This window comes from Anomaloglossus baeobatrachus, unplaced genomic scaffold, assembly GCF_048569485.1.
Source record: "Anomaloglossus baeobatrachus isolate aAnoBae1 unplaced genomic scaffold, aAnoBae1.hap1 Scaffold_253, whole genome shotgun sequence".
Lineage (NCBI taxonomy): Eukaryota > Metazoa > Chordata > Amphibia > Anura > Aromobatidae > Anomaloglossus > Anomaloglossus baeobatrachus.
The window spans coordinates 254,632-273,143 of NW_027442107.1; the positions used below are offsets into that span (position 1 = coordinate 254,632).

The 18,512-nt window shown below is 44.6% G+C and overlaps 2 pseudogenes; one reads left to right on the forward strand and one right to left on the reverse strand.

Moving 5' to 3' along the window:
- Window positions 1-1,538: 1,538 nt before the first annotated feature.
- Window positions 1,539-1,743, reverse strand: LOC142262764 (U2 spliceosomal RNA; annotated as a pseudogene).
- A 13,486-nt stretch (window positions 1,744-15,229) lies between these two features.
- LOC142262765 (U2 spliceosomal RNA) lies at window positions 15,230-15,435 on the forward strand (annotated as a pseudogene).
- Window positions 15,436-18,512: the final 3,077 nt, after the last annotated feature.

Genomic DNA, 18,512 nt, shown 5'->3' on the forward strand with positions numbered 1-18,512 from the left:
AGTCAGATTAGAGATCAGTTTTGGAGTTAGAGAAGTGAAGAGGAGAGGAGACTGACCGTGTCCGGGTGTGTGGCCCGGGCACTCAGCAAGGTTGGCAGACGGTGGTGACCTTCTGCAGGAGAGGCTGATTGGAGTGAACCGTACGGACCGGGGATGGGCGGTGGCCCGCCGGTACCAGATCGGGGAGTGAAGAGAAGCCAGCACCATCCGGCAGGGCCTACGGACCCCGACCAGGCTAGGAGTCGCCGTAAAACCGGTCAAATCCGTTAGCGACAGGAACCTCCAGGGTTTCCCAGCAGTCAAGACCCGATTGAAGGCAACAGCTCACACCGTAGAGGGAAGCACAGTCACCGCCAAGGCTACAGTTCCCAGGGCCAGAGCCTGCGGGCAAAAGGGGCTCCCTCAGCATCCATCCAAGCTGGGGAGCGGGTTACCGGTGGGAAGCCCGCTAGATTTTGGGGGAATAAAAGGGGTCCAACACCACATCCCCACAGGTGCACACCCACCCATCAAAGAGAGCTATAAGCCAATACCACCTTCACATTGCCAGTGTACCAAGGACATGTTGAGCAACATGAAGGCGGCTGGGGTTATCCGTGACAGTTGTAGCCTTTGGGCAGCTCTGTTGATCCTGTTAAAAAAGAAGGACGGCACCACTCCCCGTATTGAGGAATCGCTAGCTGCATTGAGAACTGCAAATTATTTTTCTACCCTTGATCTCACTAGTCACTATTGGCAAGTGTCCGTTGCTGAGGCAGACCGGGAGAAGACCGCCTTCGCCACCCCTATGGGTCTCTGCGAGTTCAAAAGCATGCCCTTCGAGCTGTGCAATGCGCCAGGAACCTTCCAGAGGCTGATGGAATGCTGCTTGGGACAAGATTTTAGGGTGTATAAAAAGGGAGATTAGATCCCGTGATCCCAACGTATTGTTACACCTCTATAAATCACTTGTAAGGCTACATCTGGAATATGGGAACCAGTTTTGGGCTCCACATTTTAAAAAGGACATTCAGAAGTTAGAGTCAGTTCAAAGGTGGGCAACTAGACTACTACAAGGAATGGAAGGCCTCCCATATGATGACAAGTTGAAAAAGTTATTAAGTGATTATTGGCTGCAATGGGGCTTTCTGGCTGGTGCCAGCCTCTCTTCTTAGCACACAGGAACCACAATCCCTACACCATGCTTCAATGGATTCTCTCATCCCAGCCCAGTAAAACTACATATTTTACACAGTCATAAGCAGCCAAAAGGGATCTATTCTATTCAATTGCAAATGATCTAGATAAGACTGAGAATAAGATACTGCACGGGACATAGCAGAGTTGGTCAAGTTGAGTGGAGATGAGTTTGCTATTTGGCACAGCTTTTTGCATCAATAAAGCAAGTAAAAGGTGTGAAAGATAAAAAAAAGGGTGAAAGTGTGTAAAGTGAATTGGCCAAATTGAGGTGCATATAAAGTTTTTGCTTTCTTTCAATTCACTAATGGGGCTCATTTGAATCAGGTGAATTGAGTTCTGCTTTTGGAAACTGGGTTAAGAAGGGGTGCACCGGTCCTGGAGGTACTGCAATACCAGGTCAATGCGTGGAGTGGACAGAGCAAGATTTTTTCCATCTCCTTGTTCTAAAAATCCATTTAATATATGGTCCCCAGAGAGGGGACGTATCAGATATTAAACTGATAAGAACAGATTTAATTTTTTTTTTTCTGTTTATCAGTAGGACTTCAAATTAACAAAGGTGATCGCCTCCCGTTGCCTGGGAACCGTCCAGGCACAAGAGGGCTATGTGTCACCAGAAGGCGCACACACTTCCTCAAGGCCGGCAGACGTGCAATCCCAGGCACCTTCCAGTACCGACCAAGGTAGCGTCCTCCGAAACTACACTTGATCTTAGCCAAAAGGCCGAGAAGCTATAACCCGAATTGGTTACGGCCTTGAGTGGCACCCTGGCCTATACCGGACACATCTTAGGGAGAGGGAGACAAACCCACGCCTACAGAAGACATTTTGTCACCCAAGCCAACCCTTGAAAAGGCTGTTTTGCAGAGCAAAAACAAGAAGAATGGTGCTTTTTGCAGCCGCCGCCCACTGCAATGAATCTGAATAACTCCTCCTTTTGGACACAAGCACCTCCCCTCCCCCTTGCAGTCTTTCCAATTCATGATACAAAAAGACGGACGGACAGGACAGGACAGGACAGGCTGCCTGACTTTCCGTCACTGCCACCCTTTGCCATCCTTGCCCGTAGAAAGCCCTTTCATCATCCCCAAACCCTAATCTTTTCCCTTCCCTTCCCAGATGCGTCTCACTCCCTTTCATTAGGAAGTGAGCGCAGCCTTTTCTCCGTTCTGCACATGCGCGACGTTAAACACAAATGCGCAGGCGTGCGTTCCATTACCCTCACTGCATTCCACTCCCATACAGGAAGTGGGCGCAGTTATTACTACGGTCGCACATAAAAGAACCCACGGCCACCACTGCACATAGCTGACTCCACCACAGGACACCCACTTCTACACCAACGCAGGTAAGACAGGATCGGCACCTCTATGCTCCCGTTACAATCAGGCTCAGTCACCATGTGATAACGCTCTCAACTCTTTAGTTGCAGGCTCCCCTTGCTTCACCTCCACTGGCTGTGCTGCCATTTCCTCTCCCACCTGGAAGGTATACTTTATTCCACTATTTTCCTGTTTCTCTCTTCCCCCTTTTCCCATAACCTACTTTTATCTGCATCTGTGGGGTATCTATATGCTATTTACATCATAGTTTTATTCATTAATATGGAAGGGAAGAGTGCCCATGAGAGTGTTGAACTGCGGAGAGCAAGAGATTAAGCTGCTCCGATTTGCCACCATTGATAAGCTGTTCTCAGTAGATACACATGCTATCCAAACAGCAGCATCCACCATTGCTTCAGCCCACCCATTCAGTGACAGCTCACCAAGTCAGCCAGAGGAGTGGTGTAAGGAATTACACGTAGGCACTGACTCCACACCTTCACATCACAAGAAGGGGGTCTACAGGCTAGTGCAAGAATACGAGCAAGTCTTCAGCAAACATCCGCTAGACTTTTGAAGAATAAAAGGGGTCAAACACTACATCCCCACAAGTGCACACCCACCCATCAAAGAGAGATATAAGCCAAAACTACCTGCACATTACCAGTGTACCAAGGACATGTTGAGCAACATGAAGGAGGCTGGGGTTATCCGTGACAGTTGTAGCCTCTGGGCAGCTCCGTTGGTCCTGTTAAAGAAGAAGGACAGCACCACTCCCCTGTATTGAGGAATAGCTAGCTGCATTGAGAACTGCAAATTATTTTTCTACCCTTGATCTCACTAGTCGCTATTGGCAAGTGTCCGTTGCTGAGGCAGACCGGGAGAAGACCGCCTTTGCCACCCCGATGGGTCTCTGCGAGTTCAAAAGCATGCCCTTCGAGCTGTGCAATTTGCCAGGAACCTTCCAGAGGCTGATGGAATGCTGCTTGGGACACCGAAACTTTGAAACGGTACTGCTATACCTTTATGATGTTATTGTTTATTCTAAAGCAAACAAGATTTTAGGGTGTATAAAAAGGGAGATTAGATCCGGTGATCCCAACGTATTGTTACCCCTCTATAAATCACTTGTAAGGCCACATCTGGAATATGGGGTAAAGTCCTGAGCAGGTTGATAACCATTGGTTTGAGCATGGTAGGGTGTAGTGCGCATCTTCCTGCATCGGTAAAAGCTGCAGAAGTCCTTGAAGATTTCCGCTTCAAAGGCTGTGCCTTGATCTGTGAGGACTCTCTCTGAGTAGCCATGAGGTCTGCATAAGTGTGCTTGGAAGACCTTCGCTGCAGTATGGGCCATTAGATCTTTGACTTGTACCACAACCATAAATCTCGAGTAGTTGTCTACCATCGTAAGTGCATACGTGAGCTCGCCTCGATATTCTGCAACAAAACTCCCTTTTTCGATTTCAGTTTCAGCAAACACTCCTCTTCCTGTAGAAAATATTTATCATTACCTAAGACAGTCATTCTAATGCATGACAATATTAAGGCAATTTAGTTAAAACTTGTTTTAACTCACCTTTAAGGGGATTGATGTATTTCATGGTCAATCCAGGTTTGTCAGTGATGGCACTGACATAATGTATGGCGTCTTTTTCGGGCGTTATCCTTTGCCTTTTCATTGTGAAAATCCAGTTGCCTATATCAAAGCAAATTCTACTACTTGTAAAGTATGCAGAAAATGAAATGTAGAACATATAACATCAACTGCTTAGGAACGCATCATAGGTTAGTACTTAAAAGGATATTGTCATGTTCTAGTCATAATGCAAGCTGGACATTTTTCATGTTACCCTGTAATCGCCGGCCTGTTCTAATGCTCACAAGCCAAGATATAGGCTCAGCTGCTAAGGCTTCCCTCTGCCTTCTGAATGAAACTTGAATATGTCTGGGTCACTGTGTATATAGCAGGTGCTCAGAAAAAATAAGAGTCAATTCAATAGAAATAGCTCTGGCACACTATAGTGATCAATAACGTAAGAAAAGAACTCTTGGAATGCTGAAAATTCTTTATTTGTGCAAAAGGATAATTCATCCAACGTTTCGACCTTGTTTTTAGGTCTTTATCAAGGATAAAGTTATCTAAGATCATAAAGGGTTACAAAACCATATAAACACGTAATTAGTACATAGTACAACATAACAGTACAATATATTGCTACTTGAGAGTACAATGGGTCAAATGACCATGATGCACATACAAAAAATTTTTCCAAAGCCATAGTGAAAACATTTGTACTGAGGAAAGAAAATTTCCACATGACCTATCTGGAGAAACATTCTGGATCAAACAACCAAAAATAGTCAAGCAGGTAAATACACACCTATATGGATAACAGGATGATATGTGTTCAATTGTATAGCGTCATTGCCATTAAGGTACAAATGGAAAACTTGCAATCCTATATAGTGAAGGAAATGAACACATATCATATCAAAGAACACAGGAACATGGGTGTGAGAAAAACCTCAATGTTTATACTTTGTTCTTTATAATGGTGTGAACATGTATATGTCTCAGTACCTTATGCACTTGAGAATTCTAGTGAGTAGATCATGAAAGCCTATTTCAGAACTGGAATCGGTAAATAATTGTAGGTGGAATCTAAATGAAAAGATGGTACAAGTGTTATCATGACACGTGGGCTATAACACAATGGACCGTGTGACAAAGAAGAAAGGAGAGAAAGAAGAGGAAGAAAATGCAACTACCTGTAACATTACGTGATAGTCACTGGTAAGTATCACTTGACAATTCAAATGAAAAAGGATTCCTTTATTAAAGGGTTCTCAGTCGCCTCAGGATCATGAAATACTAGGGTAAATGATATGAGAATGGGTAAGAAGCACCACTAAAGGAAATATGAGATGCAGGACATATATCTATAAACCCCTGAACTACATGATAGAAATAAAAAGAAGAAAAAAGAAAAAAAAGAAGAAAGAAGAAGAACACATAGAATGCGGAAAGAGAATGGGTACAACTACCTGAGTTACTGCAGGGAGGCCCCTGGTTGGTATTGTGAGGGTTAGTGGAATTCCTTCACTGAAGGGTTCTCAGTTGCCTCAGGTTCGTGAAAAATGCTATAGACAAATAATGCCCGGAGAAAAGGGGTTCATATACAGCGAATAATGGTAATACAAGGTACATGTGTCACATGTAATAGTATATATATATATATATTGTACTAAGCTCTACACCAGAAATAGAAAGTAGTCCCTCTGCCTTCTGTCTAGGTGCCCTGAGTTATGTCCTGTAAACTGTCACAGGGACCCAGACACACATGTGTAGTAGGGGAATATCCCTGCTGAGATGCCAGTGCTAGAGCACTCGTTTGCTGTGGAGTTGAACGCTATGTGAGCAGTTCTTACCTTCAATGAGCAGAAGTCTCTTTTTTCAGATTTCAATATCTCTGTGGGTATCTGGCAGAAATATGGAATACTCTTTGCTGCTAAGACCCTGTACACCACTCCCACTAAAGGGGGCTTTACACGCTGCGACATCGCTAATGCGGAGTCGTTGGGGTCACGGAATTTGTGACGCACATCCGGCCGCATTAGCGATGTTGCTGCGTGTGACACCGATGAGCGATTTTGCATCGCTGCAAAAACGTGCAAAATCGCTCATCGGTGACATGGGTCTCCATTCTCGATTATCGTTACTGCAGCAGTAACGATGTAGTTCGTCGCTCCTGCGGCAGCACACATCGCTCCGTGTGACACCGCAGAAACGAGGAACCTCTCCTTACCTGCCTCCCAGCCGCTATGAGGAAGGAAGGAGGTGGGCGGGATGTTCCGGCCACTCATCTCCGCCCCTCTGCTGCTATTGGGCGGTCGCTCAGTGACGTCGCTGTGACGCCGCACGGACCGCCCCCTTAGAAAGGAGGCGGTTCGCCGGTCACAGCGACGTCGCTGGGCAGGTAAGTATGTGTGACGGGTCTGGTCGGTGTTGTGCAGCATGGGCAGCGATTTGCCCGTGTCGCGCAACAGATGGGGGCGGGTATCCACACTAGCGATATCGGGACCGATATCGCAGTGTGTAAAGTAGCCTTTTATAAACTGTGTAAAGGATTTTAAGTAAAAATCCACAATAAACCAGCGCTAGATGGGTTTTTATAATTTTATTAATAGACCACAAATAAAAAATTTTTTGCTATCCTTGTTTCAAGACAGAGTATTTGATAATATACAATACACTGATTATTACTAAAACCAAGGACCACATAAAACAAGGACCACATAAAATAAAAAATGAAAGTAATGAGAATAAAATTCTTTTGTATAACCAATTAACTTCGAGGTGATACAATATTCACATTGATTTAGTTTTACCAGTCTAATGTAATGCCCCGGCCGGTGGCATATATTTTGTTTGGTTAATAATTTAGACTTATACAATGAAAGATGTACTATACCACCCCTGGCTAACTTACAAGTTTTAAGTTGTACAATATAAGTTTGCGACGTTATATTCATATATAGGAAGGCAAACAATATTGGCAATTTAGTGGCACCCACCATACGTAATCTTACAGCACCTAATAAGGGAGGATTATTTGGCCTGAAAGGTTTTTTTCCATGCAAAAGCTGTATAGTATGTAAGAATACAAAAAATATTTCACGGAAATCCTTCTTACAGGGGCAGTCAGAAGTCATGATTAGAGAATTTATTACATGTCAATCAAAGGGAGTAGTATATTGCATTCAATGTCCCTGTCAGAAAAAATACATTGAGAGAACTATTAGACCCCTATGGAAAAGGGTGGGTGAGCACATTAGAAGTGTTAAAAATAAATGTACTAAGCACCCCCTATCCAGACATTATGTGTTAAAACATGGAGGGTCCTTTAAAGGATCCCAAGTATGGGGCGTACAAAAAATAACTAAGGATTGGAGAGGTGGCGATTTCATTAAAAAAATGTCACGAGCAGAAAGCCAATGGATTTTTGAATTGAACACCTTGAAACCATATGGACTCAATAATGATATAGAACTGTTTGCTTTTAATTAATTTATATTTTTATAGGTAGAGGAGTAATAGGTACTGATAATAATACGGAGAGAAGGAAAAAAAAAAAAAAAAAAGCGATTGTCATGGAGATATATGTGTATATATGCATAATATATATTAAAATTGGTGCTTCACTTGCCCAAGGTTGGTGTAGATATAAGGGGCTTTTCATATTATAGCAAATTTATATTACACCTTTATGATGTCCTTTTGTTAAATTTATTGTTGAAAAAAAGCATATGCATATATACACATTGTCTTCCCAGTATATGATGATACAAGCAAGGCTATATATAGGTGTTTTTAGAAAAACCTTTAGAAAAACCTTTGCACATAATTATATTATATGGCTATTATGAACGGTCTTTCACAAATTGATATATGTAGTGGTCATTGAATGTTGGTTGAATTTAAACATTGTTTAATTTTATGCAAATTATAACCAATTAAATATATGCATAAATAGTGCTCTAGGCAACAGCTGAGTTATCCTTGAGGAAGGGGGCCGTTACACGCCCCCGAAACGCGCGTCGGATCAGGACTCTGTTTTTGCCTACCTCACCTGTGCGGTGATAACCTGCCAAGTAATCTCTCCCTCGTGTGGAATCAACCGGCTTCCACTGGACACGGTACGGATTGCCTGCTGGAGAGGTTGAGAGGTTACCGCTGACATTTCCTTTGTCTGCAACCAGGATACATTGGTACCTCCAGCGGTTCTGCATTGCTCGTTTGGAAGCAGATCGGAGCCTTGTGTGGTGCTAACCTGCCAAGCAACTTCCTCCTGTGTGGAATCAGTCAGCTGACACTGGATACTGTCTGGACTGCCCGCTGGAGAGGCTGAGTAGTTACCGCTGATCTTATTGTTGTCCGCAGCCAACATCTTGGTGCTTTCAGTGGCTTCGTACTGCTTGATTTCGAAAGTACATTTGGGAGAATACGGGACCGGCTGGTTTGTGGCCTTGTGAAGTGTTATAAAGGCTCTGTAAAGAGGGATGTCGGTAACCATACATCTCCCCCAGAGCCAGCACTAGTCGCGGCCACTGGCCTCAAAACGTCCGCTCTGGAAGTCTAACAGGTCAATCCTGTACATAGCGGTTCCAGCCTAATCAACGGAGAAATCCGGGGTGTTTTTTGCGGTCAAGTTGTTGTGAGGTTTATTCCCCCAGGCCCTGGGGGCGAATATAACGTCGCAAACTTATATTGTACAACTTAAAACTTGTAAGTTAGCCAGGGGTGGTATAGTACATCTTTCATTGTATAAGTCTAAATTATTAACCAAACAAAATATATGCCACCGGCCGGGGCATTACATTAGACTGGTAAAACTAAATCAATGTGAATATTGTATCACCTCGAAGTTAATTGGTTATACAAAAGAATTTTATTCTCATTACTTTCATTTTTTATTTTATGTGGTCCTTGTTTTATGTGGTCCTTGGTTTTAGTAATAATCAGTGTATTGTATATTATCAAATACTCTGTCTTGAAACAAGGATAGCAAAAAATTTTTTATTTGTGGTCTATTAATAAAATTATAAAAACCCATCTAGCGCTGGTTTATTGTGGATTTTTACTTAAAATCCTTTACACAGTTTATTAAAGGCTACTTTACACACTGCGATATCGGTCCCGATATCGCTAGTGTGGATACCCGCCCCCATCTGTTGCGCGACACGGGCAAATTGCTGCCCATGCTGCACAACACCGACCAGACCCGTCACACATACTTACCTGCCCGGCGACGTCGCTGTGACCGGCGAACCGCCTCCTTTCTAAGGGGGCGGTCCGTGCGGCGTCACAGCGACGTCACTGAGCGACCGCCCAATAGCAGCGGAGGGGCGGAGATGAGTGGCCGGAACATCCCGCCCACCTCCTTCCTTCCTCATAGCGGCTGGGAGGCAGGTAAGGAGAGGTTCCTCGTTTCTGCGGTGTCACACGGAGCGATGTGTGCTGCCGCAGGAGCGACGAACTACATCGTTACTGCTGCAGTAACGATAATCGAGAATGGAGACCCATGTCACCGATGAGCGATTTTGCACGTTTTTGCAGCGATGCAAAATCGCTCATCGGTGTCACACGCAGCAACATCGCTAATGCGGCCGGATGTGCGTCACAAATTCCGTGACCCCAACGACTCCGCATTAGCGATGTCGCAGCGTGTAAAGCCCCCTTTAGTGGGAGTGGTGTACAGGGTCTTAGCAGTAAAGAGTATTCCATATTTCTGCCAGATACCCACAGAGATATTGAAATCTGAAAAAAGAGACTTCTGCTCATTGAAGGTAAGAACTGCTCACATAGCGTTCAACTCCACAGCAAACGAGTGCTCTAGCACTGGCATCTCAGCAGGGATATTCCCCTACTACACATGTGTGTCTGGGTCCCTGTGACAGTTTACAGGACATAACTCAGGGCACCTAGACAGAAGGCAGAGGGACTACTTTCTATTTCTGGTGTAGAGCTTAGTACAATATATATATATATACTATTACATGTGACACATGTACCTTGTATTACCATTATTCGCTGTATATGAACCCCTTTTCTCCGGGCATTATTTGTCTATAGCATTTTTCACGAACCTGAGGCAACTGAGAACCCTTCAGTGAAGGAATTCCACTAACCCTCACAATACCAACCAGGGGCCTCCCTGCAGTAACTCAGGTAGTTGTACCCATTCTCTTTCCGCATTCTATGTGTTCTTCTTCTTTCTTCTTTTTTTTCTTTTTTCTTCTTTTTATTTCTATCATGTAGTTCAGGGGTTTATAGATATATGTCCTGCATCTCATATTTCCTTTAGTGGTGCTTCTTACCCATTCTCATATCATTTACCCTAGTATTTCATGATCCTGAGGCGACTGAGAACCCTTTAATAAAGGAATCCTTTTTCACTTGAATTGTCAAGTGATACTTACCAGTGACTATCACGTAATGTTACAGGTAGTTGCATTTTCTTCCTCTTCTTTCTCTCCTTTCTTCTTTGTCACACGGTCCATTGTGTTATAGCCCACGTGTCATGATAACACTTGTACCATCTTTTCATTTAGATTCCACCTACAATTATTTACCGATTCCAGTTCTGAAATAGGCTTTCATGATCTACTCACTAGAATTCTCAAGTGCATAAGGTACTGAGACATATACATGTTCACACCATTATAAAGAACAAAGTATAAACATTGAGGTTTTTCTCACACCCATGTTCCTGTGTTCTTTGATATGATATGTGTTCATTTCCTTCACTATATAGGATTGCAAGTTTTCCATTTGTACCTTAATGGCAATGACGCTATACAATTGAACACATATCATCCTGTTATCCATATAGGTGTGTATTTACCTGCTTGACTATTTTTGGTTGTTTGATCCAGAATGTTTCTCCAGATAGGTCATGTGGAAATTTTCTTTCCTCAGTACAAATGTTTTCACTATGGCTTTGGAAAAATTTTTTGTATGTGCATCATGGTCATTTGACCCATTGTACTCTCAAGTAGCAATATATTGTACTGTTATGTTGTACTATGTACTAATTACGTGTTTATATGGTTTTGTAACCCTTTATGATCTTAGATAACTTTATCCTTGATAAAGACCTAAAAACAAGGTCGAAACGTTGGATGAATTATCCTTTTGCACAAATAAAGAATTTTCAGCATTCCAAGAGTTCTTTTCTTACGTTATTGATCACTATAGTGTGCCAGAGCTATTTCTATTGAATTGACTCTTATTTTTTCTGAGCACCTGCTATATACACAGTGACCCAGACATATTCAAGTTTCATTCAGAAGGCAGAGGGAAGCCTTAGCAGCTGAGCCTATATCTTGGCTTGTGAGCATTAGAACAGGCTGGCGATTACAGGGTAACATGAAAAATGTCCAGCTTGCATTATGACTAGAACATGACAATATCCTTTTAAGTACTAACCTATGATGCGTTCCTAAGCAGTTGATGTTATATGTTCTACATTTCATTTTCTGCATACTTTACAAGTAACTCACAATTTTGCCTCTTGTAACATACTCCCACCACCACTGTGGTAAAGCTTCAATTACAAATTCAAACGCACAAAAATCTGTTATAGATATACAGATTTTCAGAAAAGCTCAAGAGAGTCAGAAATAAAAAATACTTTTTCTTTATTTAGATATTTTCACTATTAAAATTACATATATACAAAACTCCACTGTATAGTACCTATGGACTGGTCAAAACAGGTCAGAAAAATCATAAGCCCGCATTAACAAATGGATTAAGAATTCATAATGCCCTATACTTGAAATAAACATATATAAGGCTCTAATGAAAATTCAAACTTCTTTTTTCCAAATGCAGGGTTATTCAGTAAACAGTAGACATAGTTACATCATGTGGTAAGTGATACTAAAGTGCACATACCATTATAACATTATCCTATACTACTCTGGGATTCACAATCTATTTAATACACTCCCAAGTTATTGTGGATAGGAACCGGGTTGTAATACTATTGGGGTTGCACCATAATATGCCACCCAGCTTTCAATGAGAGCAGTAAACCCACTGAACCACCACAGAGATAACTAATGTCCGTTACCTGTTAGGGAGACCTGAATTCCACGTCCTGCGACCCCAACACGTGTTGGGGTCGCAGGACGTGGAATTCAGGTCTCCCTAACAGGTAACGGACATTAGTTATCTCTGTGGTGGTTCAGTGGGTTTACTGCTCTCATTGAAAGCTGGGTGGCATATTATGGTGCAACCCCAATAGTATTACAACCCGGTTCCTATCCACAATAACTTGGGAGTGTATTAAATAGATTGTGAATCCCAGAGTAGTATAGGATAATGTTATAATGGTATGTGCACTTTAGTATCACTTACCACATGATGTAACTATGTCTACTGTTTACTGAATAACCCTGCATTTGGAAAAAAGAAGTTTGAATTTTCATTAGAGCCTTATATATGTTTATTTCAAGTATAGGGCATTATGAATTCTTAATCCATTTGTTAATGCGGGCTTATGATTTTTCTGACCTGTTTTGACCAGTCCATGGGTACTATACAGTGGAGTTTTGTATATATGTAATTTTAATAGTGAAAATATCTAAATAAAGAAAAAGTATTTTTTATTTCTGACTCTCTTGAGCTTTTCTGAAAATCTGTATATCTATAACAGATTTTTGTGCGTTTGAATACTTTACAAGTAGTAGAATTTGCTTTGATATAGGCAACTGGATTTTCACAATGAAAAGGCAAAGGATAACGCCCGAAAAAGACGCCATACATTATGTCAGTGCCATCACTGACAAACCTGGATTGACCATGAAATACATCAATCCCCTTAAAGGTGAGTTAAAACAAGTTTTAACTAAATTGCCTTAATATTGTCATGCATTAGAATGACTGTCTTAGGTAATGATAAATATTTTCTACAGGAAGAGGAGTGTTTGCTGAAACTGAAATCGAAAAAGGGAGTTTTGTTGCAGAATATCGAGGCGAGCTCACGTATGCACTTACGATGGTAGACAACTACTCGAGATTTATGGTTGTGGTACAAGTCAAAGATCTAATGGCCCATACTGCAGCGAAGGTCTTCCAAGCACACTTATGCAGACCTCATGGCTACTCAGAGAGAGTCCTCACAGATCAAGGCACAGCCTTTGAAGCGGAAATCTTCAAGGACTTCTGCAGCTTTTACCGATGCAGGAAGATGCGCACTACACCCTACCATGCTCAAACCAATGGTTATCAACCTGCTCAGGACTTTACCCCATATTCCAGATGTGGCCTTACAAGTGATTTATAGAGGGGTAACAATACGTTGGGATCACCGGATCTAATCTCCCTTTTTATACACCCTAAAATCTTGTTTGCTTTAGAATAAACAATAACATCATAAAGGTATAGCAGTACCGTTTCAAAGTTTCGGTGTCCCAAGCAGCATTCCATCAGCCTCTGGAAGGTTCCTGGCAAATTGCACAGCTCGAAGGGCATGCTTTTGAACTCGCAGAGACCCATCGGGGTGGCAAAGGCGGTCTTCTCCCGGTCTGCCTCAGCAACGGACACTTGCCAATAGCGACTAGTGAGATCAAGGGTAGAAAAATAATTTGCAGTTCTCAATGCAGCTAGCTATTCCTCAATACAGGGGAGTGGTGCTGTCCTTCTTCTTTAACAGGACCAACGGAGCTGCCCAGAGGCTACAACTGTCACGGATAACCCCAGCCTCCTTCATGTTGCTCAACATGTCCTTGGTACACTGGTAATGTGCAGGTAGTTTTGGCTTATATCTCTCTTTGATGGGTGGGTGTGCACTTGTGGGGATGTAGTGTTTGACCCCTTTTATTCTTCAAAAGTCTAGCGGATGTTTGCTGAAGACTTGCTCGTATTCTTGCACTAGCCTGTAGACCCCCTTCTTGTGATGTGAAGGTGTGGAGTCAGTGCCTACGTGTAATTCCTTACACCACTCCTCTGGCTGACTTGGTGAGCTGTCACTGAATGGGTGGGCTGAAGCAATGGTGGATGCTGCTGTTTGGATAGCATGTGTATCTACTGAGAACAGCTTATCAATGGTGGCAAATCGGAGCAGCTTAATCTCTTGCTCTCCGCAGTTCAACACTCTCATGGGCACTCTTCCCTTCCATATTAATGAATAAAACTATGATGTAAATAGCATATAGATACCCCACAAATGCAGATAAAAGTAGGTTATGGGAAAAGGGGGAAGAGAGAAACAGGAAAATAGTGGAATAAAGTATACCTTCCAGGTGGGAGAGGAAATGGCAGCACAGCCAGTGGAGGTGAAGCAAGGGGAGCCTGCAACTAAAGAGTTGAGAGCGTTATCACATGGTGACTGAGCCTGATTGTAACGGGAGCATAGAGGTGCCGATCCTGTCTTACCTGCGTTGGTGTAGAAGTGGGTGTCCTGTGGTGGAGTCAGCTATGTGCAGTGGTGGCCGTGGGTTCTTTTATGTGCGACCGTAGTAATAACTGCGCCCACTTCCTGTATGGGAGTGGAATGCAGTGAGGGTAATGGAACGCACGCCTGCGCATTTGTGTTTAACGTCGCGCATGTGCAGAACGGAGAAAAGGCTGCGCTCACTTCCTAATGAAAGGGAGTGAGACGCATCTGGGAAGGGAAGGGAAAAGATTAGGGTTTGGGGATGATGAAAGGGCTTTCTACGGGCAAGGATGGCAAAGGGTGGCAGTGACGGAAAGTCAGGCAGCCTGTCCTGTCCTGTCCTGTCCGTCCGTCTTTTTGTATCATGAATTGGAAAGACTGCAAGGGGGAGGGGAGGTGCTTGTGTCCAAAAGGAGGAGTTATTCAGATTCATTGCAGTGGGCGGCGGCTGCAAAAAGCACCATTCTTCTTGTTTTTGCTCTGCAAAACAGCCTTTTCAAGGGTTGGCTTGGGTGACAAAATGTCTTCTGTAGGCGTGGGTTTGTCTCCCTCTCCCTAAGATGTGTCCGGTATAGGCCAGGGTGCCACTCAAGGCCGTAACCAATTCGGGTTATAGCTTCTCGGCCTTTTGGCTAAGATCAAGTGTAGTTTCGGAGGACGCTACCTTGGTCGGTACTGGAAGGTGCCTGGGATTGCACGTCTGCCGGCCTTGAGGAAGTGTGTGCGCCTTCTGGTGACACATAGCCCTCTTGTGCCTGGACGGTTCCCAGGCAACGGGAGGCGATCACCTTTGTTATTTTGAAGTCCTACTGATAAACAGAAAAAAAAAAAATTAAATCTGTTCTTATCAGTTTAATATCTGATACGTCCCCTCTCTGGGGACCATATATTAAATGGATTTTTAGAACAAGGAGATGGAAAAAATCTTGCTCTGTCCACTGCACGCATTGACCTGGTATTGCAGTACCTCCAGGACCGGTGCACCCCTTCTTAACCCAGTTTCCAAAAGCAGAACTCAATTCACCTGATTCAAATGAGCCCCATTAGTGAATTGAAAGAAAGCAAAAACTTTATATGCACCTCAATTTGGCCAATTCACTTTTCACACTTTCACCCTTTTTTTTATCTTTCACACCTTTTACTTGCTTTATTGATGCAAAAAGCTGTGCCAAATAGCAAACTCATCTCCACTCAACTTGACCAACTCTGCTATGTCCCGTGCAGTATCTTATTCTCAGTCTTATCTAGATCATTTGCAATTGAATAGAATAGATCCCTTTTGGCTGCTTATGACTGTGTAAAATATGTAGTTTTACTGGGCTGGGATGAGAGAATCCATTGAAGCATGGTGTAGGGATTGTGGTTCCTGTGTGCTAAGAAGAGAGGCTGGCACCAGCCAGAAAGCCCCATTGCAGCCAATAATCACTTAATAACTTTTTCAACTTGTCATCATATGGGAGGCCTTCCATTCCTTGTAGTAGTCTAGTTGCCCACCTTTGAACTGACTCTAACTTCTGAATGTCCTTATTAAAATGTGGAGCCCAAAACTGGTTCCCATATTCCAGATGTAGCCTTACAAGTGATTTATAGAGGTGTAACAATACGTTGGGATCACGGGATCTAATCTCCCTTTTTATACACCCTAAAATCTTGTCCCAAGCAGCATTCCATCAGCCTCTGGAAGGTTCCTGGCGCATTGCACAGCTCGAAGGGCATGCTTTTGAACTCGCAGAGACCCATAGGGGTGGCGAAGGCGGTCTTCTCCCAGTCTGCCTCAGCAACGGACACTTGCCAATAGTGACTAGTGAGATCAAGGGTAGAAAAATAATTTGCAGTTCTCAATGCAGCTAGCGATTCCTCAATACGGGGAGTGGTGCCGTCCTTCTTTTTTAACAGGATCAACAGAGCTGCCCAAAGGCTACAACTGTCACGGATAACCCCAGCCGCCTTCATGTTGCTCAACATGTCCTTGGTACACTGGCAATGTGAAGGTGGTATTGGCTTATAGCTCTCTTTGATGGGTGGGTGTGCACCTGTGGGGATGTGGTGTTGGACCCCTTTTATTCCCCCAAAATCTAGCGGGCTTCCCACCGGTAACCCGCTCCCCAGCTTGGATGGATGCTGAGGGAGCCCCTTTTGCCCGCAGGCTCTGGCCCTGGGAACTGTAGCCTTGGCGGTGACTGTGCTTCCCTCTACGGTGTGAGCTGTTGCCTTCAATCGGGTCTTGACTGCTGGGAAACCCTGGAGGTTCCTGTCGCTAACGGATTTGACCGGTTTTACGGCGACTCCTAGCCTGGTCGGGGTCCGTAGGCCCTGCCGGATGGTGCTGGCTTCTCTTCACTCCCCGATCTGGTACCGGCGGGCCACCGCCCATCCCCGGTCCGTACGGTTCACTCCAATCAGCCTCTCCTGCAGAAGGTCACCACCGTCTGCCAACCTTGCTGAGTGCCCGGGCCACACACCCGGACACGGTCAGTCTCCTCTCCTCTTCACTTCTCTAACTCCAAAACTGATCTCTAATCTGACTCCTTTTCCCGCCTCCAGGACTGTGAACTCCTCGGTGGGTGGGATCAACCGCCTGGCCCACCCCCTGGTGTGGACATCAGCCCCTGGAGGAAGGCAACTAGGATTTGTGTTTAGCTTCGGTGTGCCTAGCCGGAGTGTAGAGTGTGTTGGTGTAGTACCTGTGACGACCTGGCTTGTCCAGGGCGCCACATTCCCCTATAGTAAAATGCAGACCGTCCGCGGGCTGCCCGTCCATCACCGGTTTTATTTTCACAACTGAAAAAGAATAAAACGGTAAAACATGTAAAAGCATCATAAACATTTTACAACGGTACAGCTTCCGCTCTTCTCCCACCCAAACAACCTGGCCCTGATGCTGCCCCTAAGAAGCGGGCAGCACCCCTTGACCCCAGTCCAGCACCAAGTTGCCCGAGCGGGTTCTGTCTCTTTCAGGGGGCCCACGTCCAAGGGGACCCCTGAACCCCCGGAGGATCGCCACCGGTTACGGTAGTGGCGGGCCTAGGCCATCCCTTTCCTCCAGGCCCATCCTCCCAAATCAGCCTCTCCGGAGGCGGTAACGGTGTCAAGCCAACAAACATTTTTATTTACATTGCACTAAGTTTGTGGTTGCCCTGCAAGTTCTCGGGCTTGTCCGTAAGCAGTTCCTTACGCAATGGTTGCACAGTCCCTACGGGGACAACAGTTGCCGGCAACGGCCGGTTTAATCACGGTTCAATCAGGTAAACTTCTTTGGTTGATCATCTTTACTTATCATTTAAAACTTTCAAACTGGTACACTCAACACATAAAGCCCCCCCCTTTTAAAGAGTAGTTTCCCTGTACCTAAGTGGGGGTCTACCTAGGTTGGGGCGAGTGGACCTTCGGGGTCCGGTGTCAGTGGTGACAGGCAGTGGGGCAGAGGGAACAGTCAGTTCCTCCTCCCTGCTATCATGTGGGGCAGGCGGAGGCGTAGGGGAGCTGGGTACAGGTACATCCCTGGGCACTGGCTCGCGGTTAACCGTTTCCATCATTTCTTCATCCACGGGTTGTGGGAACAGTATCACTGGAAGGATCACCGCACCGTTCTGTGTAGGCCAGTCTGCTGGAAAATCACCCATCATGGTGTGGATTACCTCTTTTTCCTTCTCCACTGGACTGGGAACTGGAGCCTCATCCGCTACTCTCAATGCTGGTGGGCACTTCTTCAGGTGGTCTCGGGAAACCGTGGCCAAAGTCCCCCCCTGGTCACGGCTGATCTGGTAGGCCTTCCCATTCTCCCATCCTGTGGGCTGGACTACATACGGGGTTTTTTCCCATTGATCATCCAGCTTGTGGGCCCTTCTTTTCCGCTTCAGCACTACATCCCCAGGTTGGAAGGAACCGGCAGGCGCCTTCTTGTTGAAGCACTGCTCCTGTTGTCCCCGACTCCGGCACAAGTTCTTTTCAACATACTCCTGGACCTGTCGGTACTGTGTCCTCCGCCGAGTGTCCCATTCAGCTGTCGACAGGAGTGCTTCTGAAGCTTCCAAGCCCATTTCCAGATCCACTGGTAGCCGGCCGG